This window comes from Kogia breviceps, chromosome 6, assembly GCF_026419965.1.
Source record: "Kogia breviceps isolate mKogBre1 chromosome 6, mKogBre1 haplotype 1, whole genome shotgun sequence".
In the NCBI taxonomy this organism is placed as follows: domain Eukaryota; kingdom Metazoa; phylum Chordata; class Mammalia; order Artiodactyla; family Physeteridae; genus Kogia; species Kogia breviceps.
In genome coordinates, this window is record NC_081315.1 from 120,856,258 (window position 1) to 120,883,084 (window position 26,827).

At 40.0% G+C, this 26,827-nt stretch overlaps 1 protein-coding gene, 1 non-coding gene and 1 pseudogene across 51 annotated transcripts in view; all 3 read left to right on the forward strand.

Moving 5' to 3' along the window:
* The window catches only part of ANK2 (ankyrin 2), a 689,273-nt gene that overhangs the window by 479,387 nt on the left and 183,059 nt on the right, over positions 1–26,827 (forward strand). The gene's annotated exons all lie outside the window — the stretch shown is intronic.
* LOC131759044 (small Cajal body-specific RNA 20) lies at positions 11,949–12,080 on the forward strand. The gene has a single exon (XR_009336377.1). It is a non-coding gene; the product is annotated as a small Cajal body-specific RNA 20 (non-coding RNA).
* LOC131758793 (RNA-binding protein 42 pseudogene) lies at positions 12,225–25,035 on the forward strand (annotated as a pseudogene).

Genomic DNA, 26,827 nt, shown 5'->3' on the forward strand with positions numbered 1-26,827 from the left:
AAGTTTAGATACATTAGTTACTTTAAAAGAGAAAGACAACATCCAAATTCCTATATAGATATAGATATATGAAATTCTTCCAAAACTACCTGTGAGATTGAATATGAAATATTTAAAATTTTTAACATGTTAATTTTATTTATTTATTTGGCCGCATGGCATGCAGGATCTTAGTTCCCTGACCAGGGATCAAACCTGTGCCCCTGCAGTGGAAGTGCGGAGTCTTAACCACTGGGCCACCAGAGAAGTCCCTTCACATGTTATTTTAGACTTTTTTCAAGTATATTAAATACATTCCCCCAATTTTAATATCAATTCATTAATATTCTAAATTTGCAGTATGCTGGAAAATAGGCAATGAAACTGTTAGAACTATTAGTTCATTTGGTAAAATCATTGTAAGTGATACAAAAAGACGAACCCAAGGAAAATAAAGTTAACCTCAGTCAAACCAAGTCCACTTCACCCTAAAGTATAAGAAATATCTTAATCTTATAAAAGACCTTGGAGTTTATTTTTCAAGAAAAATAAACTCTCAGCAGTAAATACTCAATTCTTATTTGCTTTATTGACCAACCTCACTTCTTGAGTTACCTTGAGAAGTTTTTAGCTGCCTAACATATTTTTTATGTAGTGACCGACTGTCCACTAGCGTGTTGCTATAAAGGGGAAGAACATGTATTTTTGTGAGAAGGCAACAAAATATGAAACCATACGGAACTTAGAGCCCAGCAGTTCAAGTTCCATCTCCACTTTTGTTAAGTCATTTCAATTCAGAAAGTGACATTTTTCTAATCTCTAAAACCAGAAAGTAATAATACATTCAATCTTACACCACCGAGTTGCAGTGTAAATTAAATATGAAATATGAAAGGACTTTCTAAGGTGTACCTATTCTAATTGCAGTTACTGTGTATGTCTGCCAAGAATCAGAAAAGTTAAAATTAACCCCCACACAAAGTATGAGATTGACTCTCCTCAGTCACCTGAATTTACTAGGTAGAAAGTAAATGTTGTTGTCTGGTGTTGGTTCTTTATTATTACCATTCAAGAATGTACATTGAATAGACATTAGGGAGATGAAGTGACTAGTGTTAACTAGTTAGCTGCTATGTATCAGGCTTTGTGCTGGGGGCTTTCTGTGTGATGTTTCATCAATCAGCAGAGACAACTGTTATAAGGTAGGCATTCGCCTGAGTTTATAAATGCAGAAACTGAGTCCACAAGTGGTTAAGTGATGTCCCCAGGGTCACACAGATCTGTCTCTCACATACAAGTCTTTTCTACTGCAGGACGTCTTCCTGAGATGTTTGAATCTTATTATTATTATTATTTTTTGAATCTTATTTTTAATCTACCATCGCTAATACAAAAAGGACTTTATTCATCCTCAGATCAACATAATATGTAGTTAAAGGAACTTTTAAGTCAAAGAGCACCACCACCAGGATTACTACTAAAACTCAAATAAAATATAGTACAGAATATAATTTCCAAACACCTAGGAGGGCAAAAGAGGCAACTCTTCAGCCAAAGTACTGCTATTTCTAAATATGTGAAAGCTCAAAGCTAATATGGCATATGAAAGAAGAAAAGAAAAAGTGTTCTCCATTTTGCTTGTAAGCCTGAGTTTCTGGGGAGCATTATGTCATGTAACATAGAAAGCAGGACTTTCTGTACCGTGTTGTATTTCTCAGTGAAAGGCAATCTGGGCTGTACCAACTTTCCAAAAATACCACATGTATTGGTGTGCTAAGATTCCTTAAACTGAAATTTGGATGATAATCTTTTTCTTTATGAAATTGGTCTCATAACTACCATGAGAATTTTGAAATTTAATTGAAAAATACCATTTGCCTTCTAATTGTTTAAAGGATGTGGGAAAAATTCATAAATTTGACACAAGACAATATTCTTTAAAAAAAAACTTGGTTTTCATTATTTTCCCCAAATAGTTACAAATTTGTTAACTTTCATTTTCCTTAAAAGATCAAGCTGGTAATGTATTTATTTATCTTTTAGTCTCTTGTACATTCAGAAAAGAGAATAAATCTTAGTGTTTGCTCCCTATTTTTGAAACTCGTATATACTTATTTTTAAAATTTATTTAGTAATTGTTCATAAGATTACAATATTATAAACAAGGTTAACAGAGCAAGTATTCAATAAATATTAGCAAATATTTTTATATTGATTCTCAACCTAAGTTTTAGCAAAAGTGGTGCTGGTTCTCACAGGCAGGACAGACATAAAAGGTGTTATCATAGCCTGTGTCACCAATTAGGAAAGATCACGTTTAGTAGCAATTTGGTAACAGTTACTGTTTATCTGGGTTTCTTTAAATTAAAATCTTTTTTGGAACTAAAATCTTTTTTACAAATGCCATTTGGATCCATCTGGTCTGGACCTCTCTTTAAAAATGCCAGAAACGGCATTTTAAAATGCCAGAAACAACAAAAATGAACAACTGAGAATTGAATTCATAGAATTAGTGGAATATGAAATGAACTATATGTAGTTTTCTAACAAGTTAAATGAGGTAAAAATATTTGTACAAATAATCTTGTTATATATCTATGAGTTTATTTTGACCCCTCATTTAGAAGAAGCAAAAGGTGTTGCATCTGTCTAGTTCTGGCTATGTGTGCTCTTTTGTTTCTGGATTCTGCATTATTCTCTGATTTTTTTCAATACATTAATACCAATTCTTGCTCTATACTGAGTAGCACTAAGTTGGATTTGAATAATATCTGCTAAATATTTTGAGAATTTAGAATTTTTAGTTTCAATGTTGATAAGTCATTCAATGTAAAGTAATTCCAGTAGAGACTTCCTCAACTACTTGTCCATAGCTCTAATAAGTTTCGCTTCTGTGTGTAACTACACAGGTTTATGAAGATGTTTGAAATGTAAGTCTTCTTTCATTTAAAAATTGCCAAGGGTAGCTTCACTAAAATTTTTTTGTGACTTGTCTTTCTTTATTTTATTTTTAAAATTTTTTATTTATTCATTTATTTTTGGCTGCTTTGGGTCTTCGTTGCTGCCCGCAGGCTTTCTCTAGTTGTGGTGAGCAGAGGCTACTCTTCATTGCAGTGCGTGGACTTCTCATTGCAGTGGCTTCTCTTGTTGTGGATCTTGGCCTCTAGGCACGCGGCCTTCAGTAGTTGTGGCTCACGGCTTCTAGAGCTCAGGCTCAGTAGTTGTGGTGCACGGGCTTAGTTGCTCCATGGCATGTGGGATCTTCCCAGAACAGGTATTGAACCCATGTCCCCTGCATTGGCAGGCAGATTCTTAAGTGCTGCACCACCAGGGAAATCCCGACTTGTCTTTTTAAGTATTCTGCTAATGTGATTCAGATTGAACAGAACAATTTATATTCTAAGAATTCTCTTGAATGCCCTTTTTCTATGACTAAAAGATGTGAATTTTAAAACATAACTCCCAGGCACCCACTCAAACCTCCCTAAGTCATCTCAAATTTTATCATCATAGCAGTCTTTTGGCCAGTCTGAACTCAGGCTTACCATTTGTTTATCTGTTTATTCAAGCATGTATTGTGTGTTTACTATGTGGCAGGCACTGTCCTAGGTGCCATGAAGAGAGAGGCAAAACCCTGCCCTCATATAGCTTATAATCTGCAACCTGAGAGGAGAGAGACAGTCACCAAGGAAAAAAGTAAAATATCTGGAAAGAGAGATGGAAGTAAATGACAGGGAGAAAAATATAGTAGAGGAGGAGGAGAGGGAGGGGAAGGGGAGCAGCATGTTACTTGAGGTAGGATGGTCAGAGGAAGATCTGAAGGGATTGAACAAGGAAGCCCTGCACTGTTAGGAGGGAGTATATCTTAGAAGAAGGCTTGACGGGGAGAAAGCCCCAAGGAGGGAGCATACCTGGCATGTTTGAAACCAGTGTAGCTGGAGTAGAACGAGGGAGGGGAAGAGAAGTAGGAGGTTGGGGAGAGCCTAAGGCAGCACCAGAGAGCATATAGGCTATTTTAAGAACTTGGCTTTAATTCTTAGAGAAGAGAAGTGATTAGAGGGGTTTTAGCAGAGAAGGGACATAAGCTGACTTAAGTTTGAATAGTCACCCTTAGACTGAAAGGGAGCAAGGGCAGAAGGAAGGAACACTTTTGAAATACTTTACCAAGAAGGAGTATTACCCTTTACAAAGGAGCATTACACTTTACCAAGAAGGAGTATTACCCTTTACAAAGGAGCATTACACTTTACAAAGGAGTATTACACTTTACCCTTTACAAAGGAGTATTATACTTTACACTTTACAAAGGAGTATTACCCTTTACCCTTTACAAAGGAGTATTACCCTTTACCCTTTACAAAGGAGTATTACCCTTTACCCTTTACAAAGGAGTATTATACTTTACACTTTACAAAGGAGTATTACCCTTTGCCCTTTACAAAGGAGTATTACACTTTACAAAGGAGTATTACACTTTACAAAGGAGTATTACACGTTACAAAGGAGTATTACATTTTTGTCATACTTTCAATGAGAGATGAGATGTTCTATTCTAGGCAAGCAGGCAGGAGAGATGGTGAGAAGTGGTTGGATTCTGGATATATTTTGAAGATAAAGCTGATAGGTTTTGTTGATGGATTTCATGTAGTCTAAGAGCGAAACAGAGGAGTCAGGGATGAATGCTGGGGCCGCAAAGAGAATAATGAGGGTGGAAGATTCATTACCCGAGAGGAGAGAGAAGGTGTGAAATAATCCTCTAGGAGAGTGGGAGAGAGTGATTAAGTGTAACAACGAATGATTGCCGAGCAGAAAGTAGGATGAGTGAAAAAGGGAGGAGTCAGGGATGAAGGCTGGGGTCACAAGACTCATGCGGGCTAACGTTTCATTAACTGAGATGGGAAAGACTGGTTTGAGCGGGTTTGAGGGAATAATCAGAAGGTCACTTGAGAATATGTTAAATTTGATTTGTCTAGTTGATATCCAAGATATTGAGCATGTAGTTGGATAGATGTGTCTGGCGTTCAGAGGAGAGATTTTGGCCAGAGATCTATTATTTGGAGCATTCAGTGTTATAGATGTTATATACAACCAGGAAACTGGACAAGGCTGCCAAAACTGAGTGAAAGATTTATGAAAAATTGAAGATGTCCAAGTACTGAGCCTTGGGACACTCCATCTCTTAGAGGTCAGGAAGATGAGGAGGAGCCAGCAAGAAGAATGGGGAAGAGTGCCCAGAGAAGTGGCAAGAAACCCTGGAGTGTGGTGTCCCGGAAGCCAAGTGAAGGAGTTATTTTCAGGTGGAGGAAATGATCAACTCTATAAAATGCTGTTGATCAAATAAGCTGAGGAACAGAACAAATGCTGTAGTAAAGTGGTGGTAGCTAATGACTTGTTAAAGGCATTTTCAGTTGCCTGGTGGGATGAAAGCCTGACTGGAGTTGATTCAGTTGGTAATGAGCAGACCAGATAGTACTGGAAGGTCTCTTTCTGTAATGGGAAGGAGAAAACAGGGGATATAGCTGGAAGAGGAGGTAGGATCAAGAGAGGCTTTTTTAAAAAATATGAGATAAATTATAGCATTTTTGTTTCATTAATGGAAAAAAGAAGCAGAGGAGGGAAAAATCAATGATGCATGAGAGAGAGGGTAGACTTGCTGGATGGTGTCCTAGGGTAGGTGAGAGGGGATATGGGACCTGGTGCGCAAGTGGGGGAGTCAGCCTTTGCTAAGAACATGGATAGTTCAGGAAAAAGAAGGGTTAAGGGATAAAAGACCAAGAAGTAGTGTGGGTGTGGTGCTGGGAGCTGGATGTGGAATGGAAGTTCTCTTTTAATTGCTTCTAGTTTTAGTGAAATATGAATGTCATCAGCAGAGAGCTAAGATGGGAGAGGAGGTGTTGGAGACCGAGGAGACAGAAGATATGAAATAATCATGTAGGAGAGTGGGAGAGAGAGTGATTAAGGGTAACAGAGTATGATTGTCAGGCAGTGTTAAGGGCCCACTTAAGGATTATGACAAGCGAGCACGTATGTGTATCTCTGCAGCCACATTCAGACATGGGGTCAGTTGCAGAGATTGTGGCTGAGATAAGCATGTATAGTACAGCCAGAGAAGGGCAAGCCAACTGCAGATGCATACAAGGGAATGACTAAAAGGATTATAAAGATTATGCATGGAATTAAGGCTGATTGAGGAAAGACATGGACACAGTGAAAAGGTGAACAGATTCTAGGTGTCAGGGGCTGAAAGATTGTTTGATTTGGGTCAGTAGATTGGCAGGAGGGTAAATGGAAGTTAACGGCTCGGGTGCTTGAAGTTGAAATCCTGGAGGAAGATTATATCATTGGAAATGACCATGGAAAGAGTAGATAAGGTAGAGAGAAGAAAAATTATTGGTAGAAGAGTCAGGAACCTGAATGTGTAGAGTTCTGGAAAAACCACCTTCATGTATGTTGGAAAAGGTGGCAATGAACTAGAAGCTAAAATCTTCAAGAGATAAGGATGGGATCTAAGACATACAGGCTAGTGGCATCCAGAGGTTTCTGTAAAAGGATGAGGAAAAAATAGTTTTGAAGAGCCATGAAGAGCAAGGAGCATTAGCATAGCTCCACTGAGTGCAGTGGTTAATTGGGGTGTAGGGGATAAATATTATCACTTGAGTAGACTTCAGGGAAGCAGTAGCTTCGGGTTTCATTTAGAACAGAAGGGTTAAGAGGAATGCTCAGAGAAAAGATTTAAGACAGAGATGCTGCTAATGGCCACATTCATGTGTTCTAGAGGACACTGTGTAAGACTTTCAGGACATGGGAAGTGATCAGAGACAGAGTTAGAAAAGGGGATAGCAAGGCATACAGGGGTTGCATTTGGAGGGATGAGGATTGACCTGGTGACTGGCACAAATAGGGATACAGGGTGTGATAAGTTTAGTCCATATGGTCCCAACCAGATAGTGATGGTGAGATTGTGAGAGTTGTCTGGCAAAAGGTAAGAGGCAGCAGGGAGTCTAGCCAGGAGCCCATAGAGTTATGGAGTCCCACCTTGATTTCTGCTATGGAGGGTCAACAGAGGGAAGATCTTGATCCAAACACGTATTCAATACAGCTCTTCAGGTATGCACTACAACCAAACACAGGTGGTGTGTGAGGTAAGAGGTAGATGCCATTTTTGCTTAGTCATTTTCCTGCTTGGTTATTTTCTTTGTGCCATGAAAAATCAACCAGCCCCTTTGCAGTAACTGAGATTTTGTCCATTCATAGTCTTAACAGTCTCTTTGTTTGCTGATCACTTATTCTAAACAGTCTTTTTCCTTTCTTCTCTAGAAGTTTCCCAAGCCTCTCCCATCCCTCCCTACCCTCATAGATTTCTCCTTCTCCTTTCACGTGTGTGTGTACGTGTTTTGATGATTATAAAGGTGTAACCCCAAATCCTAGGATCTCTAGTCTTTTCAAGGCCTTCTCTCTTCTGGAATAAGGAGGAAGGAGAAAAAGGAAACCTTGTTTTCAGATGATACCTTCTTCAGATTCAGAAAAAGAGAGGAGAATTCAGCAGCTCCATATGAAAAGTGGTTGTCTGTTGAGATGGACATGATCAGGGGCTACCTGTCTCTTGATGAGCCTGTATATGTACATGCGTATAACTTGATGTAGGTGACTGATTTTAGTCCTTTACTCAGTTTCTTTTCAGCCTCTTCCCGCAGAAACGAAAGGTCTTCAGGGTAAGATGAAAGAGTCTAAGATGCAGATGAACAAAAGCTCATAAGGGCACACCTTGGAAGAGGTCATCCCTGGCTCTCCCCATACCCCCATTCCCCTAGCTACCACCACCAAACAAACAAACAAACAAGCTACCATCAATAAAAAGAAGAAAACTTCTTTGTGCAGGGTAGAGGGGGCAGAAGGGACAGTCTGAAATTAAACCCTGCACCTGAGTGGGTATGCAGACTCACTGCGGGAGTGGGGGAGAGAAGCACACCGCTGCCCTTGGGAAAGAGGTTTACTGGAGAACCTGTGATGTGATATTTCCCTTAAGGAATGAGGGAAGACAGCAATAGTGCCCATGGAAGGCAGAGGAGGGAAGTAGCATGAGAAAGAAGCAATTTACCAGGGAGATGAGAATATATTTGCTCATCCAAAGCAACCACCAGAAGTTATATCAAGACATCTCTTATTCAAGTTCCCTTGAAATTATTAATTTAGACCTCAAACTGGAGATGGTCTCTACAGCCCTTTTTTTTTTTTTTTGCGGAACGTGGGCCTCTCACTGTTGTGGCTTCTCCCGTTGCGGAGCACAGGCTCCGGACGCGCAGGCGCAGCGGCCATGGCTCACGGGCCCAGCCGCTCCGCGGCACGTGGGATCTTCCCGGACCGGTGCACGAACCCATGTCCCCTGCATCGGCAGGCGGACTCCCAACCACTGCGCCACCAGGGAAGCCCTACAGCCCTTTTTAATGACTCCTTTTAGTGAGATTTCTGTGTCTCTAAAGAAGACAGTAGATTCTCATTAACCATTTGCGTTCACAGCTAACAATTTAGCAGTACACAGAAAGGAATGCAGGATCCACAAACTGGGAACTTGGAACATCAACAACACAGGAAAATTAAGGGGTTTAAAAAGAAAGGCCCATGAAGTATACCAATCTAAATACGGTTACTAGGTTATATGAACCAGGTCATAAAGAATGATTTATAAATTAGTATTTAAGCTTCAGTGTTGTTTAGTGAAAAGGGCACTTTGCTGGAAGGAATAAGACCCAGGATTGGCACACAATAGGTTTCCAATTAATATTTGATAAATGAATAATTGAATAAACACAGACATTGAGCCAATCACTTAAATTATTCTGAGTCAAATAATCCATTCATTAAATGGGAAGTAATAATACCTATGATATCAAATAATAGTTTCTTTATTGCATGCCTACTACATGCTCATACTTTATGTATGTAATCTTCACAACATACTTCTCTACCTTAAAGGGAGATTCCTTTGGGCTCAAATGATACATGAGAAAACCCACTGTGTTGCACACACTCATTCAGGAGACCAAATTATGGCTGTGACACTTGCAGTTGGAGAGAAGTTAATTAACAAAAAGTTGGGCTGGCCACAATGGATGATTTCACTCAAGCTAGAGTAGCTGGATGGACAAATTCTTGATAAGTTCTAACAAGTTTATTCCTTCCAACTTAATCGAAGTTGTCATTATTCCTTTCAGACAACTTATAATTCTGTGGGAAATAGTAAAGCTTCTAATACTTAGGAAGGTTCTAGTCTTGCTTCCTCAAGCATCTGTTCTGCTTTCCGAATGGAAAGACCCAAGTTTCATCAGGTTATGTTTACAGACCATCTCTTGAGGTAGTATTTCTTCTACTTAGAGAAGGAGATTTTTGGGGGAACCCTGAGAATACATCTGTGTGCTTGTTTCAGAAATCCTGCATTAAGGTTCATGTTCCTTGAAATGATCCCTTGGAATCAATCAAGAACACAAGAACAAGAAATTACTAGATGATATTTAATTAAATGTGATTTACCCAGATGATCTAGCGTATATGTCAATTAATTGTTTTTAAGGTTGGCACTTAAATGAAAATATCAGATTAAAAAAAAATCTCAGAGAATTCTGAGATCCTCAAGAGCACATCCAAGGATTCCAGGCTGAGAAAAGCCACTTTAGATTAAATCCTTCTCTCACGGTCTAATTTGCTCTCATACACATTAATGTTAAGCAGCTTCAGCCTCAGAGAGTGCACTTTTCCTGATTGTGTTTCCGAAGGCTAGAGGTGGATGGGGTTGTACCTGACTTGTCTGTGCACTGACCACATTTCCTGATAGAATGCACAGTGACTGGATGAATTAAACAAAATCCTGTTTACCTCTGCATGGTACATACTATTCATTAGCTCATTCATTGTAAGAATATTACTGCAGTATCCTTTGCCTTGTGCTAGGTACCTACTATATTAGGTGTAGAGGTTACAAAGGTGAATAGATTTGACTTTTGTTCATAAGAAGCCTTGTTTAGGACACAAAATACAATCAATTGTGAGAAGAACCAAATTTTGTGATTGTTCAGAGGATAAAGTGACTAAGCTGGCTTGTGTATTGCAGACAAACCTGAAATTGATACTGAATGCAATTTGCAGGAATCATTTTATTGGGTTGGCCAAAAAGTTTTTTCCGTAACATTGTCTGGAAAAACCTGAATGGAACTTTTTGGCCAGCCCAGTATTATGATGGAAAGCAGAGTGATGGTGTGGTACTTGGAAGACTCCTATAAGCTAACTTTTCTTGTTTGATGGCTCCCTCCTCACTCTTGCCATATTCTTTTAGAGTCCAGCAAGCCAAATTTGGCTTATTTTTAATTAAAATTGTAAAACAGGGGGATATTATTATTAATTATCTAATAACATTACTAGATCATTTTATGGGTACCTTGAGAAGGAATGTAAACTTGGTTCCTCGCACAATGCTTGGCATACAATACATGTACAAAAAAGTTTAGGTGAATAATTGATATTCAGTTATTAATTATTGAATTTAAGCTTTCTCTAGTTTACATTAATTTGAAACTCTGTGCCATGTTTTTACCTGAGTTTAATATTGTGGACAACATTCTCGTGTCTCACTAGAAGTAGGCAGACACAGCACATACTAGAAGGAGCTGTGTGGAACCTTTTTAGGTTCCATGCTCCTGTCTTGCTTCCTTCCCTTTGAGATCCTGCTGTTCTTTCCCTCTCTCACTTCAGTCTCACCCTTGGCCCCTGGAGGCACGTCCACTTCAGGCTGCCCCACTAGAGAAGTTTTCTCGTTTCATTTGAAGAAAAGTTACTGGTTAATTCTGATATACATTCCTTCCCCTGCTTGCCAATCTTGATAAATTCTATGTCAGAAGAAGATCCATGTTTTTAATGCCCTCCTCTAAGATGAGTTGATTGAAATATTAAATGAGTCAGTGATAAATATACAAAGATGAGACTTCGTCTACTAGATATTTTCTTTAAATCTTCTGGAAATTATACTCTCATTACTTGTCATTTAAGAACCAAAGAATTTTACTACTGTAAGTAACTTATGGGATCAACCAAACATAACCCCTCTCCTCCATTTTTAAGTTAAATTAAAACTAACTAAGCTTGGCATGGACATGATACTATAACCGTCTAGAATTCATTATAGAATTCCTTTCTAATTTTGACACTCTTAGACACTGTAAGTCTAGAGGCCTAAAGGAAATAATTTTTCTCCTTAACTACTGACTTATTATCAGAGGCTAAGATATTTTTATTCTAAAAAATATCAACTAAGAGTTAATGAGAAATTGAGGTCTAAAGAAAGCTAAATAGAATTACAATGCAGAGCCCATAGTTGTTTTTTGTTGTTGTTTTATTTGTAGGGGTTAAGAGTATATTTTCTGAGCTAGAATCACCAGGTAGTTCATAACTCATAATGTTCAATTCAGGGTTAAATGAGTTAATGCAATTAAAAGCTTAGATCTAAGCCTGACACATGAGAATAAACTGTAATAAGTTTTAGGTTTTATTTAAATAATTTGCTGCTGACTTTTAATGTCTAAATCTCTTTAAACCATGACTATTATAATAAGTAGCTCAAATAATTTTCTGTCTTTGAGCTTCATGTTAAGTCAGATGTCTTGCTTAAATAACACATTAAGTCAAATACTAAAGAAATAATTTATCTATCATTTCTCATAAAATTAATTTAACCAGAGAAATGAGACCACATGAAAATGACATTTAACTTAGGAGAGTTAAAGCTCAGTAGTAAAATAACAGCCCTTTGAATTTTTGACAGGATGACTACTAAGAGACCAGGTTCCCATCTGCTTTTTAGGTTTCATTAGAATTCAAAATACATTTAACAATAATAACTTCTGTCTAACTTAATAATTTTCCCAGCCCAGGTAAGCATTATATGTTAGACCCAAAATACTCAATTCAAGAGTGATTTGTAGGGCCTCTCTCCCATAGAGCTGTGGGAGGTCCCTTTTCTCCTCAGCCAGGACTGGAGGCCAAGATCACCCCTTGAAGATCATTGTCAGGGCTGCCACGAGCTGGGCAGCCTTGTTTTCCTACCTCAGACACCTGTAGTTGCTGGGAGCCCCAACTTGGTCTGTACCAAGCGTGCTGGCCTCACAGCCAGACTTGGGCCTGCTTTCCTTGGATCGGCTCTTGTGAGCCCCAAAAGTAGCTTGGCCCCTGCCTGCCCCACAGGCAGGGTCCTGTACAGGATGGCGAGGCGGGGGGTGGTGAGGAAGAGCCGAGAGTGGGTGCTGGAGAAGAAGGAGCGCCGCCGGCGGCAGGGCAGGAAGTCCGATCTGACACTCAGTACACCGGCCGCAAGCGCAAGCCCCGCTTCTGAGCAGGCGGCCGGCGTCCAGTGGGACAGCTCGGGGACCACACAGGTGTGAGCTGTGCCATCCAGCCCAGGACTTGCTTCTGGAGGGTTTTCTATATTGAAGTGCCTACTTTATCAGCTGACAAAAATAGTGTTTTAGAAAAGTTCTAAAAAGGTTTAAAGTTCTAAAAGTATTTTCTTCACTAAAAAAAGTTCTGAGAGCATCTTATTTTGTTCTAAAAGCCGTAAACCACTTTACGTGGGGAAAAAAAAGTGATTTGTACATGCTACTCTGTGGGCTTTAACCACGGAGGAAGAGGCCACAAGCCAAGGAATGCAGGTGGCCTCTAGAAGCTGGAAAAGGCAAAAAGAACTGTTCTACCCTAGAACCTCTGGAAGGAATGCAGCCCTGCTGACACCATGATTTTAGCCCAGTGACCCTCAACGTGGACTTCTGACTTCAGAGTGCCATCTGCTTGTGGCCCCTTCCATGAAAGAAAAAACACTCAATTCAGCTCATCATCTTTAACCAGATCTCTGTGATAGAGCACAGAAAGAGTTAGGAATATGTGTGAATTTATTACTTTCTGCACCTAACCAGGAAATCATAATATCTTACATTTGTAAGAGTCCAAATAACATAAACATACATTACTTTATATTCTTTGTTTTTTACCATTTTATTTTATTTATTTATTTTTAACATCTTTATTGGTGTATAATTACTTTAAAAGGTGTGTTAGTTTCTGACATACATATGAATAGTGTGAATCAGCTATACATATACATACATTCCCATATCTCCTCCCTCTTTCATCTCCCTCCCACCCTCCCTAACCTACCCCTCTAGGTGGACACAGAGCGCCAAGCTCATCTCCCGGTGCTATGCGGCTGCTTCCCACTAGCTATCTATTTTTACATTTGGTAGTGTGTATATATGTCACTCTCTCACTTCATCCCAGCTTACCCTTCCCCCTCCCTGTGTCTGCAGGTCTATTCTCTATGTCTGAGTCTTTTTTCCTGTCCTGCCCCTAGCTTCTTCATGACCATTTTTCGGTTTGTTTTTTAGATTCCATATAAATGTGTTAGCATACGGTATTTGTTTTTCTCTTTCTGACTTACTTCACTCTGTATGATAGTCTCTAGGTCCATCCACCTCACTACTAATAACTCAATTTCATTGCATTTTATGGCTGAGTAATATTCCATTGCATATATGTACCACATCTTCTTTATCCATTCATCTGTCGATGGACACTTAGGTTGCTTCCATGTCCTGGCTATTCTAAGTAGAGCTGCAATGAGCATTGTGGTACATGACTCTTTTGGAGTTACGGTTTTCGCAGGGTATATGCCCAGTAGCGGGATTGCTGGATCGTATGGTAGTTCTGTTTTTAGTTTTCTCAGGAACCTCCATATTGTTCTCCATAGTAGTTGCACCAATTTACATTCCCACCAACGGTGCAGCAGGGTTCCCTTTATTCTACACTCTCTCCAGCATTTATTGTTTGTAGATGTTTTGATGATGGCCATTCTGACTGGTGTGAGGTGATACCTCATTGTAGTTTTGATTTGCATTTCTCTAATGATTAGTGATGTTGAGCATCGTTTCATGCATTTGTTGGCAATCTGTGTATCTTCTTTGGAGAAATGTCTATTTAGGTCTTCTGCCCATTTTTGGATTAGGTTGTTTGTTTTTTTTTGATATTGAGCTGCATATGCTGTTGTATATTTTGGAGATTAATCCTTTGTCAGTTGCTTTGTTTGCAAATATTTTCTCCCATTCTGAGGGTTGTCTTTTCATCTTGTTTATGTTCTCCTTTGCTGTGCAAAAAAGATTTTAAGTTTCATTAGGTCCCATTTATTTATTTTTGTTTTTATTTCCATTTCTCTAGGAGGTGGGTCAAAAAGGATCTCACTGTGATTTATGTTGTAGTGTTCTGCCAGTGTTTTCTTCTAAGAGTTTTATAATGTCTGGCCTTACATTTAGGTCTTTAATCCATTTTGAGTTTATTTTTGTGTATGGTGTTAGGGAGTGTTCTAATTTCATTCTTTTACATGTAACTGTCCAGTTTTCTCAGCACCACTTATTGAAGAGGCTGTCTTTTCTCCATTATATTCTTGCCTCCTTTATGAAATATAAGGTGACCATATGTGTGTGGGTTTATCTCTGGGCTTTCTATCCTGTTCCATTGATCTATATTTCTGTTTTTGTGCCAGTACCATACTGTCTTGATTACTGTAGCTTTGTGTGTGTGTGTGTGTGTGTGTGTGTGTGTGTGTGTGTGTGTGGTACGCGGGCCTCTCACTGTTGTGGCCTCTCCTGTTGTGGAGCACAGGCTCCAGACGCGCAGGCTCAGCAGCCATGGCTCACGGGCCCAGCTGCTCCACGGCATGTGGGATCTTCCCGGACCGGGGCATGAACCCGTGTCCCCTGCATCGGCAGGCGGATTCTCAACCACTGTGCCACCAGGGAAGCCCTACTGTAGCTTTATAGTGTAGTCTGAAATCTGGGAGCCTGATTCCTCCAGCTTTGTTTTTCTTTCTCAAGATTGCTTTGGCTATTTGGGATCTTTTGTGTTTCCATATGTATTGTGAAATGTTTTGTCCTAGTTCAATGAAAAATGGCATTGGTAGTTTGATAGGGATGGCACTGAATCTGTAGATTGCTTTGGGTAATATAGTCATTTTCACAATGTTGATTCTTCCAATCCAAGAACATGGTATATCTCTCCATCTGTTTGCATCATCTTTAATTTATTTCATCAGTGTCTTTTAGTTTTCTGTATACAGGTCTTTTGTCTCCTTAGGTAGGTTTATTCCTAGATATTTTATTCTTTTTGTTGCAATGGTAAATGGGAGTGTTTCCTTAATTTCTCTTTCAGATTTTTTCATCATTAGTGTATAGGGATGCAAGATATTTCTGTGCATTAATTTTGTCTCCTGATGCTTTACCAAATTCATTGATTAGCTCTGGTAGTTTTCTGATAGAATCTCATGTCATCTGCAAATAGAGACAATTTTATTTCTTCTTTACCAATTTGGATTCCTTTTATTTCTTTTTCTTCTCTGATTGCTGTGGCTAAAACTTCCAAAACTTTGTTGAATAACAGTGGTGAGAATGGGCAACCTTGTCTTTGTTCCTGATCTTAGTGGAAATAGTTTCAGTTTTTCACCATTGAGAATGATGTTGGCTGTGGGTTTGTCATATATGGCCTTTATTATGTTGGGGTAAGTTCCCTCTATGCCTACTTTCTAGAGGGTATTGAATTTTGTCAGAAGCTTTTTCTGCAACTATTGAGATGATCATGTGGTTTTTCTCCTTCAATTTGTTAATATGGTTTATCACATTGATTTGCATATATTGAAGAATCCTTGCATTTCTGGGGTAAACCCCACTTGATCATGGTGTATGATCCTTTTAATGTGGTCTTGGATTCTGTTTGCTAGTATTCTATTGAGGATTTTTGCATCTGTGTTCATCAGTGATATTGGCCTATTGTTTTTTTTTTGTGGCATCTTTGTCTGGTTTTGATATCAGGGTGATGGTGGCCTCGTAGAATGAGTTTGGGAGTGTTCCTCCCTCTGCTGTATTTTGGAAGAGTTTGAGAAGGATAGGTGTTAGCTCTTCCCTAAATGTTTGATTGAATTTGCTTGTGAAGCCATCTGGTCCTGGGCTTTTGTTTGTTGGACGATTTTTAATCACAGTTTCAAATTCAGTGCTTGTGATTGGTCTGTTCATATTTTCTATTTCTTCCTGGTTCAGTCTCAGAAGGTTGTGCTTTTCTAAAAATTTTTCCATTTCTTCCAGGTTGTCCATCTTATTGGCATATTGTTGCTTGTAGTGGTCTCTCATGATCCTTTGTATTTCTGCAGTGTCAGTTGTTAGTTCTGCTCTTTCATTTCTAATTCTATTGATTTGAGTCTTCAGTATTTTCTTGATGAGTCTGCCTAATGGTTTTTCAATTTTGTTTATCTTCTCAAAAAACCAGCTTTTAGTTTTATTCATCTTTGCTACCATTTCCATCATTTCTTTTTCATTTATTTGATCTGGTTTTTATGATTTCTTTCCTTCTGCTAACTTTGGGGTTTTTTTGTTCTTCTTTCTCTACTTGCTTTAGGTGTTTATTTGAGATGTTTCTTGTTTCTTGAGGTAGGATTGTATTGCTATAAACTTCCCTCTTAGAACTGCGTTTGCTGCATCCCATAGGTTTTGGGTTGTCGTGTTTTCATTGTCATTTGTTTCTAGGTATTTTTTTGACTTCCTCTTTGATTTCTTTAGGGATCTCATGGTTATTTAATAATGTATTGTTTAGCCTCCATGGGTTTGCAATTTTTACAGATTTTTTCCTGTAATTGATATCTAGTCTCATAGATTGTGGTCAGAAAAGATACTTGATATGATTTCAATTTTCTTAAATTTACCAAGGCTTGATTTGTGACCCAAGATATAACCTATGCTGTAGAATGTTCTATGAGCACTGGAGAAGAAAGTGTATTCTATTGTTTTTGGCTGGAATGTCCTATAAATATCAATTAACTCCATCTTGTTTAATGTATCATTTAAAGCTTTTGTTTCCTTATTTATTTTCATTTTGGATGATCTGTCCTTTCATCAAAGTGAGGTGTTAAAGTCCCCTACTATGATTGCATTACTGTCAATTTCCCCTTTTATGGTTGTTAGTATTTGCCTTATTTATTGAGGTGCTCCTATGTTAGGTGCATAAATATTTACAATTGTTATATCTCTTCTTGGATTGATACCTTGATCATTATGTAGTGTTCTTCTTTGTCTCTTGTAATGGCCTTTATTTAAAAGTCTATTTTGTCTGACATGAGAATTGCTACTCCAGCTTTCTTTTGATTTCCATTTATATGTAATATCTTTTTCCATCCCCTCACTTTCAGTCTGTATGTGTTCCTACATCTGAAGTGAGTCTCTTGTAGACAGCATATGTACGGGTTTTTGTATCCATTCAGCCAGTCTGTATCTGTTGATTGGAGCATTTAATCCATTTACATTTAAGGTAGTTATCGATATTGATGTTCCTATTACCATTTTATTAATTGTTTTGGGTTTGTTATGGCAAGTCTTTTCCTTCTCTTGTGTTTCCTGCCTAGAGAAGTTCCTTTAGCATTTGTTGTAGAGCTGATTTGGTGGTGCTGATTTCTCTTAGGTTTTGCTTGTATGTAGAGGTTTTAATGTCTCCGTCAAATCTGAATGAGACCCTTGCTGGGTAGAGCAATCTTTGTTGTAGGTTTTTCTCTTTCATCACTTTAAATATGTCCTTCCACTCTCTTCTGTCTTGCAGAGTTTCTGGTGAAAGATCAGCTGTTAAACTTATGGGGATTCCCTTGTATGTTAATTGTTACTTTTCCTTTACTGCTTTTAATATTTTTTCTTTGTATTTAGTATTTGGTAGTTTGATTAATATGTGTCTTGGCAAGCTTCTCCTTTGATTTATCCTGTATGGGAATCTCTGTGCCTCCTGGACTTGATTGACTATTTCCTTACCCATATTAGGGAAGTTTTCAACTATCATCTTTTCAAATATTTACTCAGTCCCTTTTTTTTTTTCTCTTTTTCTTCTGTGACCACTATAATTCGAATGTTGGTGCATTTAATGTTGTCTCAGAGGTCTCTGAGATTGTCCTCAATTCTTTTCATTCTTTTTTCTTTATTCTCCTCTGCGATAGTTATTTCCACCGTTTTATCCTCCTGGTCACTTATCCGTTCTTCTGCCTCAGTTATTCTGCTATTGATTCCTTCTAGAGAATTTTTAATTTCATTTATTCAGTTGTTCATCATTGTTTGTTTGCTTTTTAGTTCTTCTAGGTCCTTGTTAAACGTTTCTTGTATTTTCTCCATTCTATTTCCAAGATTTTGGATCATGTTTACTATCATTACTCTGAATTCTTTTTCAAGTAGACTGCCTATTTCCTTTTCACTTGTTTCATCTGGTGACCTTGCTCCTTCATCTGCTGTGTATTTCTCTGTCTTCTCATTTTGCTTAACTTACTTTGTTTGGGGGTCTCCTTTTAGCAGGCTGCAGGTTCGTAGTTCCCGTTGCTTTTGGTGTCTGCTCCCAGTGGGTAAGGTTGGTTCAGTGGGTTGTGTAGGCTTCCTGGTGGATGGGACTGTGTTCTTGTGGATGAGGCTGGATCTTATCTTTCTGGTTGGCAGGACCACGTCCAGTGGTGTGTTTTGGGGTGTCTGTGAAGTTATTATGATTCTAGGTAACCTCTCTGCTAATGGGTGGGTTTGTGTTCATGTCTTCCTAGTCGTTTGGCTTAGGGTATCCAGCACTGTAGCTTTCTGGTCGTTGAGTGGAGCTGGGTCTTACCATTGAGATGGAGGTCTCTGGGAGAGCTTTCGCCGTTTGATATTACGTTGGGCCGGGGGGTCTCTGGTGCACCAATGTCCTGAACTCAGCTGTCTCACCTCAGAGGCTCAGGCCTGACACCCGGCCAGTGCACCAAGACCTTGGGGGGGGGGGTCTCTGGTGCACCAATGTCCTGAACTCAGCTGTCTCACCTCAGAGGCTCAGGCCTGACACCCGGCCAGTGCACCAAGACCTTGTCAGCCACATGGTTCAGAAGAAAAGGGAGAAAAAAGGAAGGGAGGGAGGGAGGGAGGGAGGGAGGAATGAAAAGGAAGGAAGGAAGGAAGGAAAGAAAAGAAGAAAGAAAATATTAAAATAGAAAAAAAATATTAAAAATAAAAAGTAATTTAAAAAAAGAGAGAGAAAGAAAGAAGAGAGCAACCAAACCAGAAAACAAATCCACCAATGATAACAAACTCTAAAAACTATACTAAAAACAAAAAAAACAAACCAAAAAACGGACAGTCAGAACCCTAGGACAAATGGCAAATCAAAGCTATACGACAAAATCACCCAAAGAAGCATGCACAAACACACTCAGAAAGAGAAAAAGGGAAAAAAAAAAAAAAATATATATATATATATAATTTAAAAAGGAAGAGAGCAACCAATTCAATAAACAAATCTACCAGTCATAACAAGCTCTAAATATTAAACTAAGATAAATATAAAATGAGAAACAAACTAGATGCAGAAAGCAAACCCCAAGTCTACAGATGCTCCCAGAGTCCACCGCCTCAATTTTGGGATGATTCGTTGTCTATTCCACAGATGCTGGGTACATCAAGTTCATTGTGGAGCTTTAATCCGCTGCTTCTGAGGCTGCTGGGAGAGATTTCCCTTTCTCTTCTTTGTTCCCATAGCTCCCGGGGTTCAGCTTTGGATTTGGACCTGCCTTTGTGTGTAGTTCGCCTGAGGGTGTCTGTTCTTTGCTCAGACAGGACGGGGTTAAAGGAGCAGCTGATTCTGGCGCTCTGGCTCACTCAGGCGGGGGGGGGGGGGGCACGGATGCGGGGTGAGCCTGCGGCTGTGACGTTGCACCAGCCTGAGGCGCGCCTTGTGTTCTCCCGGGGAAGTTGTCCCTGGATCACGAGACCCCGGCAGTGGCGGGCTGCACAGTCTCCCTGGAGGGGAGGTGTGGAGAGTGACCTGTGCGCGCACACAGGCTTCTTGGTGGAGGCAGCAGCAGCCTTAGCATTTCATGCCCGTCTCTGGGGTCCTCGGTGGTAGCCGCGGCTCGCAACCGTCTCTGGAGCTCGTTTAGGCTGTGCTCTGAATCCCCTCTCCTCGTGCACCCCAAAACAGTGGTCTCTTGCCTCTTAGGCAGGTGCAGACTTTTTCCTGGACTCCCTCCCGGCTAACTGTGGTGCACTAGCCCCCTTTACGCTGTGTTCACACAGCCAACCCCAGTCCTCTCCCTGGGATCCGACTGAAGCCCGAGCCTCAGCTCCCCTGCCCCTGCCCGCCCCGGCGGGTGAGCAGACAAGCCTCTCGGGCTGGTGAGTGCTGGTCGGCACCGATCCTCCGTGTGGGAATCTCTCCGCTTTGCCCTCCGCACCCCTGTTACTGTGCTCTCCTCCGTGGCTCCGAAGCTTCCCCCCTCCGCCACCTGCAGTCTCTGCCCACGAAGGGGCTTCCTAGTGTGTGGAAACCTTTCCTCCTTCACAGCTCCCTCCCAGAGGTGCAGGTCCCGTCCCTATTTTTCAGTGTCTATTTTTTCTTTTTTCTTTTGCCCTACCCAGGTACGTGGGGAGTTTCTTGCCTTTTGGGAGGTCTGAGGTCTTCTGCCAGCGTCCAGTGGGTGTTCTGTAGGAGTTGTTCCACATGTAGATGTATTTCTGATGTATTTGTGGGGAGGAAAGTGATCTCCACATCTTACTCCTTCAGCATCTTGAAGGCATCCTTCTATATTCTCTTTTAAATAACTATCTGTAGAAGGCAGAGTGGAAACTTCCCCTTTTAGTAGTGAAGAAACTAAATTATATTGCTCGTAATGGAGAGACAGAATAGGAACTCTAACATGTGTGTTCTCCACTATTCCACACTCTCTTGGAACTCCAGATGTGGATGTGGTTTAACCATGATTCTGCTAGTATTTTCAAAAGGAAGAATTCTTGTTTGTCCCAATGTTATTCATCTTATTTGCATCACAGCACTCATCTAAAATGAAAATTACTGGTTTCATAAAATTCAAATAAGCATGTCATAAAAACCATTCCTCTCTTAGAATGCTCTTTGTGAGCATCAGCTTTTTTACTTATTTGGTCTGAAACAACATCTTGTTTCCCCAAGATGCCCTCATGTCTTGGGTCTTGCCTAAACTTCCTTAGTTTTTTTTTTTTTTAATAATCTAGAGAAGCACATGTGCACATGCACACACACAGAGGTGCATACCACATGCACACGCACATGCAGACATGTGTACACATGTATGTGCATGTAAAGTTTCACCAAAAAAACCCTCAAAAACAAAGTCAACACTTGCCATCCACAATGCACTCTATTTTTCTTTGCTCTACTTCATGTTTTGAAATACACTGATTGGCAATCCATTAAACAAATTTTATGACGTACTTGTGCATGATGGCCTACAGTTTGAAACACTGGTGTGGAGCTTAATTACTTTAGCTTTTTTGAAAGCATGAGTTTGGAAATCAGATCTACGTTTGAATTTTTGCTTTCCTCTTCTTGGTGGTAAGGATCTTTGAGGCAAATCACTTGGCTTCTGAGAATTTTAGTATCTTCATCTATAAAATATAATAATGTGATATGTAAAATATAAAATGTAATAATGATATCCATGTCATTAAGCTTCTCTTTCATTCATTAAGTATTTATTTCTCAGCTCTCATAATCTTTCATCCTTCTTGGTCCTAGTTAGATTTTGAAGAATTTTCATAACTCTTTCTTCTCCCAGGCTAACTCACCATCACATTTAATGTTATTCTCCTTATTTGCGGGATTGTATGATTGAAACATTTGATGGGATTAGACAGGGGAAAAGACCAATGGCCAAAAAGGGAGCTACCAGCCACGAGCGCTAGAGGGGCTTCCACTATGGTTGAAATGGAGATCCAGAAATAGACTATATAAAGTCGTATCTTCGAAGCACTCTTATTCTAAACCTTTTCCCTATGAAATGACCAATGAGCCACCAAATTTCAAGCCTCATTGTAAATATTTTTAAACTGATGAAGACTTAGCAAATCCTCATTAAATATTCATCATTTGGGAATTGAAAAGAAAGCCTCTAGGATTTGAGAATAACTCACTAATAAAACAAGTTTCCTCTTGGGTCATCCATAGTTTGATTTATATATTAAATCAGAAATCTTTGGATATCAAAGACACAGTAAGATCAGTTCAACTGACAAAAGATGACACGTGCTTTGCTTTTCCCCATCTTCATGAAAACTAAATACATTCTTAATTCCATCATAGTGAGTACTCTTAGTTTAGAGCAGCCACCATGAAAGAGGTGGGAAAGGTGCAGATAGATTATGGATGAGTATACTGAGTGGGAAATGGATTGGGAATATGTAAACAGGTCATTTTCATTTTGAGTTTGATTTTTTTCCTCCCATTATAAAGATGATTCCTTTCACCAGTGTCATTTATGGTAATGGCAGAGTGAAACTATAAACAGCATTTCATAATTATTTGTATCTCTATATGTGGGCATGTAGTTCCTCTTGAAAAGAGCTCCTCATTTAGGGTGTCTCTGACACAGGAGCCCCATTATGAGTGGGGGTGGGGTGGAGGTTAGAGAACAAATTTCACTTTCTCTTCTCTATTAATATTTAATATTTTAAATTTCCTTTAATATTTTCAAGAACTCATATTTGCAATTGCCCCCTTTCAAATATTTAAATTTTAGTGTTATTAAGGAAGTTATATATTAAATTAGTTGTACTTTTCTGACAGACTGGAGGGCCCTTAATTCAACATGTAAGATTTGCAAAGTAGAATAGCCAAAGATTTGAAAAAATCATGGATGAGTACACGCTAGCACAGAGGTGATTTTCAATTGTTTAATAATAAATATTTGAGGGGCTCTCTGGGGACAGAAACTATGTCACTGGTCCTCCCTTAGAACCTAGCACCTAGAGCTGAGTACTTGGTGGGTAACTAGCAAATGCGTGTTGATTAACTGATAAGTTTATATTAATCACAGATTTGTCCTAAGATCCAAAACAGTTTAATGGATTTTGATGCAAGCATTTAAGTTTCATGTATGTTTAGCTGTATCTTCTTGAATCTGTTCCTCTACTTTTAAAAATGGACTAATCTATACGTTTTCCGTATGTGCCAGAAATGTAACCAATGCTTAAATGGTTCTATACAATTTTTATTGGTTCTACCTGGGGTTTCATCCACTAGTTTTATATGCTCATAGAAAAGCAGTCAACGGGCAAAATATCTCATAGAATCATCAAGAGAAATGGAGAATAGAGCTTATTGCAAAATTTGATTATAAACAACATGTTATAATATTGCTTTATAAAAATTTAACAAAAGTGCTAAACAAAAAAGATAACTCTGTCCTTTAAGGTTGATTAATGTGCACGTGGTTGTTTCAAAGTAGCCTTAAGATCTTATTTTTAAACTACATGGTATACTTAGTCATTTTAATGATATTATATAGAAATAGAATTATTCCAAAAGTTGTAGATCAAAGTGATGTCTTGCCTGGGACTTGCAGATCTATAAGCCCAGTCAATATTTTGCTCACAATAAGCCAGCTCAATGAATATTTCTTGATTGTTTCAAACAACTCAAGTTCATATTCTTTTATTATCCACGTTAACTTACATAAAGCCAATATCAAAGACTTATCAGTAGTAGCCTGCTTTGGTCGGTCCCCATTCAGGATGCTGCCACAGTAATGATAGCAGGTGGCGGGCCAGCCCTGCGATTCCCAGGTGCAGGAGGACCTGTGGTCCTGGGCCCTGGTGTCAGCACCCGGGCAAGGGCAGCAAGGAAAGCTTGGAAGAGATGGAGGCAGAGACGGCCCTGTTTGAGCAGGAAGTTCTGGGGCTCCGGTAACCAGAATCCCAACTGCTATGCCCGCTGTACCCCAGGGCCCACAGTCCCCATGGTAGAAGTGATGCAGTTCCCAGCAGTCCCTGTGCCTGCCCAATGATAGCGACCAACATACCGGCAGGTCCAACAGACTCTCCAGGCCTGGGCAGCCACTGTGGCCACAGTGGTTCCTCCCGTGGTGGGTGACCCTCCCTTTGTGGTGTACCTCCTTTCCAGGTGCATTTGGCCCCCATGATTGGATTCACCTGGACAGTCCAAAGGCTGCAGAAGCCCTGTTCCTGCCATGAACAGCTGTGGCACCCACCACAGAGGGCTCCTCTCCTGTATCCAGCACTAGTCCCCCACATGCTACAGAGAGCACATTCTGCTCTTTACTCTGCAGCAGGCAGTCCTCACCCCATGGCCCTGCTGCCCCCTCACCAGGCCCTCGTGGGCCCCCTTTTCTGCCTGGACCCCCCCCTCCCCGGACCACCTCTAATGCTGTCACCAATGGCTCGGGGTCCTGAAGCCCTTCCCTGGGTTCCATGGCTGCTCTGAGGCCTCTCCTAGAAGAGCCAGCAGCATACTGAGAGCTGGGCGTCAGCCTGGGGTTGATTCTGGAAGAGAAGGAAGGGGCAGTCGTGGTGGCAGCAGCTGTGCTGGAGGAGGCTAGGGTGCTGGTGCCTGTGAGGGCAGGAAGCACCCCAACTGGTCCTGGTCTTTGGGCCCTGGCCACCTACCACTGGCCCTGACCATGGATTTGCCTGAGCCCCTGCCCCTCCTGCTGGAAGTAGTGTGCCGGGTTGACTGCCTCCAGAGCACATTCCTTAGCTCCTGGCCCCTGCCTGCTCGCCCTGGCCTTGTGACCCTCTAGATCCCAGAGTCCCTGGGTGAGGACAAGAAGAAAGGAAAGCCAGAGAAATTGATGCACCATTCGCACCAGCAGCAGGGAGCAGCTGGGAGGACCCCAGCCTGCTGGAGCAGTATGCAGATGGTTTCCGAATCTTCCGTGGGGATCTGGGCAATGAAATGGAGATGCCATCTTGGAACTCACCTTTAGCCCCTTCCCCTTCCCATGCTTCTTTAAGGCTAAGGGGATCTGCGACAAGCGCACTGGCAAGATCACGGGCTATAGCTTCTTCAGTTTGAAGGAGCCCAGCAACTATGTGCGCTCCGTGCGTTGAGAGGACTGCGAAGTACGTGGGCTCGTGCCCCACCAAGCTGCACAATAGCACGTGGAAGGCCCGGAACCTGGGCCCTGAGTGCAAGAAGCAGCAGAAGAAATTGGGACTGAGATAGGGTCTGTGGCTGAGCACCCGCTCCCTCTTGGCTGGGCGCTGGCTGCTACCCACAGTTCTTTTTGGAAAACCCGTAACTATCCACTCACCGATCCTCCCCAAAACCAGTTGCAATAAATTTACGTTCATCCCTGCCCCGACCCCCTGAAAAAGGCTAAAGCAATGATGGGCACATAACTGGTGCTTTCTTTACCGTCGTCATCATTGTTTTTCATTGTCATCATTATAAATATTATTTGTAGATAAGACCGTTAGACCACAGAGAGGTCAAGTGATTTGCCCAAATTCACACTTCTGGTTAGTAGTGGAGCAAGGAGAAGATTGCATTTCTTATCATTCTCATCACCATGTTATTCCTGCAGTTGACCACACTGTCTCAAAAAGAAAGAAAAAAAAAAAACTAGTAGTAGAAGAAGAAGGATTAAAAGATAAAACATAAGGGAAGAGAGAAAAAGGAGGAAAATCCCCACATTCAGTCAATCACATACAAATGAGAACTATTTAAACTTTTAAAACCTTAAAAAGAAATATTTCCAATATTCTTTAACTCAGTGATAAGGATGTTCTTCCAGTGCTTATCTAAATTCTTTTTACTGTGAATTTATTTATTTTCCTCCCGGTTTGCTTCAACAGAATTATAATACCAGTGATTTTATTCTCAAACATACTGAGGATATTAACTCACTACTTAGCCTGTTATTTTTCAGATTTAATTCATTCTTGAATTTTTCTCTTAAAATTTTGTTTTTTGAATCATTTAAAATTTTCTGAGTTTTTTCCAAAGTGTTGGTCAGTATTTTGAGTCACTGAGTAGCGAATTAGAATCAGCAACTCTGTCTATCAAAGTATAATTGCTGTCTATAAATCCTATCAGGTAGGGAATACATCAAGCTAAGTGAGAATAGCACTTGGCATAGTGCTGTTTTGAGATACAAAATCACTGACAATTTTTTTTGCCATGAAGTATTGGTGCCACAACATATATTCAATATATACATACACTCGTATACTGTAATTCTGATATTATTAAAAATGAAACTAAACAAGACAAAAGCAAAACCAAGTAAAAAGACGAGAGGAATAAGGACGTGTGTTACTTAATTCCAATGGATACTGAATTTATTCTGTGTTTTCTGTAAACTAGTGAACAAAGACAAGCACATTGAATTATGCAATTTTCCTAAATTAAAGATTAGTGAGAATAAGCATAGTGGCTTTTCATATTACTAAAATTTTTCCTGTTATTGAACTCAACAATAGTTCATCAAGATAACCCATCTAAAATAGACACAAGGACATAAATATTGTTCAAATGGACATTGCTTCTATCTGCCTTATGTAAAAATCAAATTTGTAGTAACAGTTTATGATTTCATGAAGCCATTTCTGTAGAGAATAGAGGTAACATGCCCCGGGTATGTTGCTTTTTGGTGATCTCACTGAATGTCTACTCTGATATCAATCTAGGAGAATGAATAGTTAATGTTTCTGTTAAATATGAGTTTGCCTCAGAACACTTTTTGGCCAGAGCTCAGTAAGCTCATCATGAGTGTTCTAATAAATGCAGAAAGTGACAATATCTTCTGTTTTGATATAAAAAAGGACCTATGTGCCTCAAATACCATATGTGTGGGAGGCATTACTGGGAAAATACTAAGCCCTGCCTTGTATTTGAACCCAGATACAAAAAGTCTGACCAGTTTTGCATGTCTACCTCCTTCCCACCCCACATCCAACAAAGTGAAAAATATCTAACAGCAAAACATCCTTTGGAATGTGGGCCAGTATTGGTA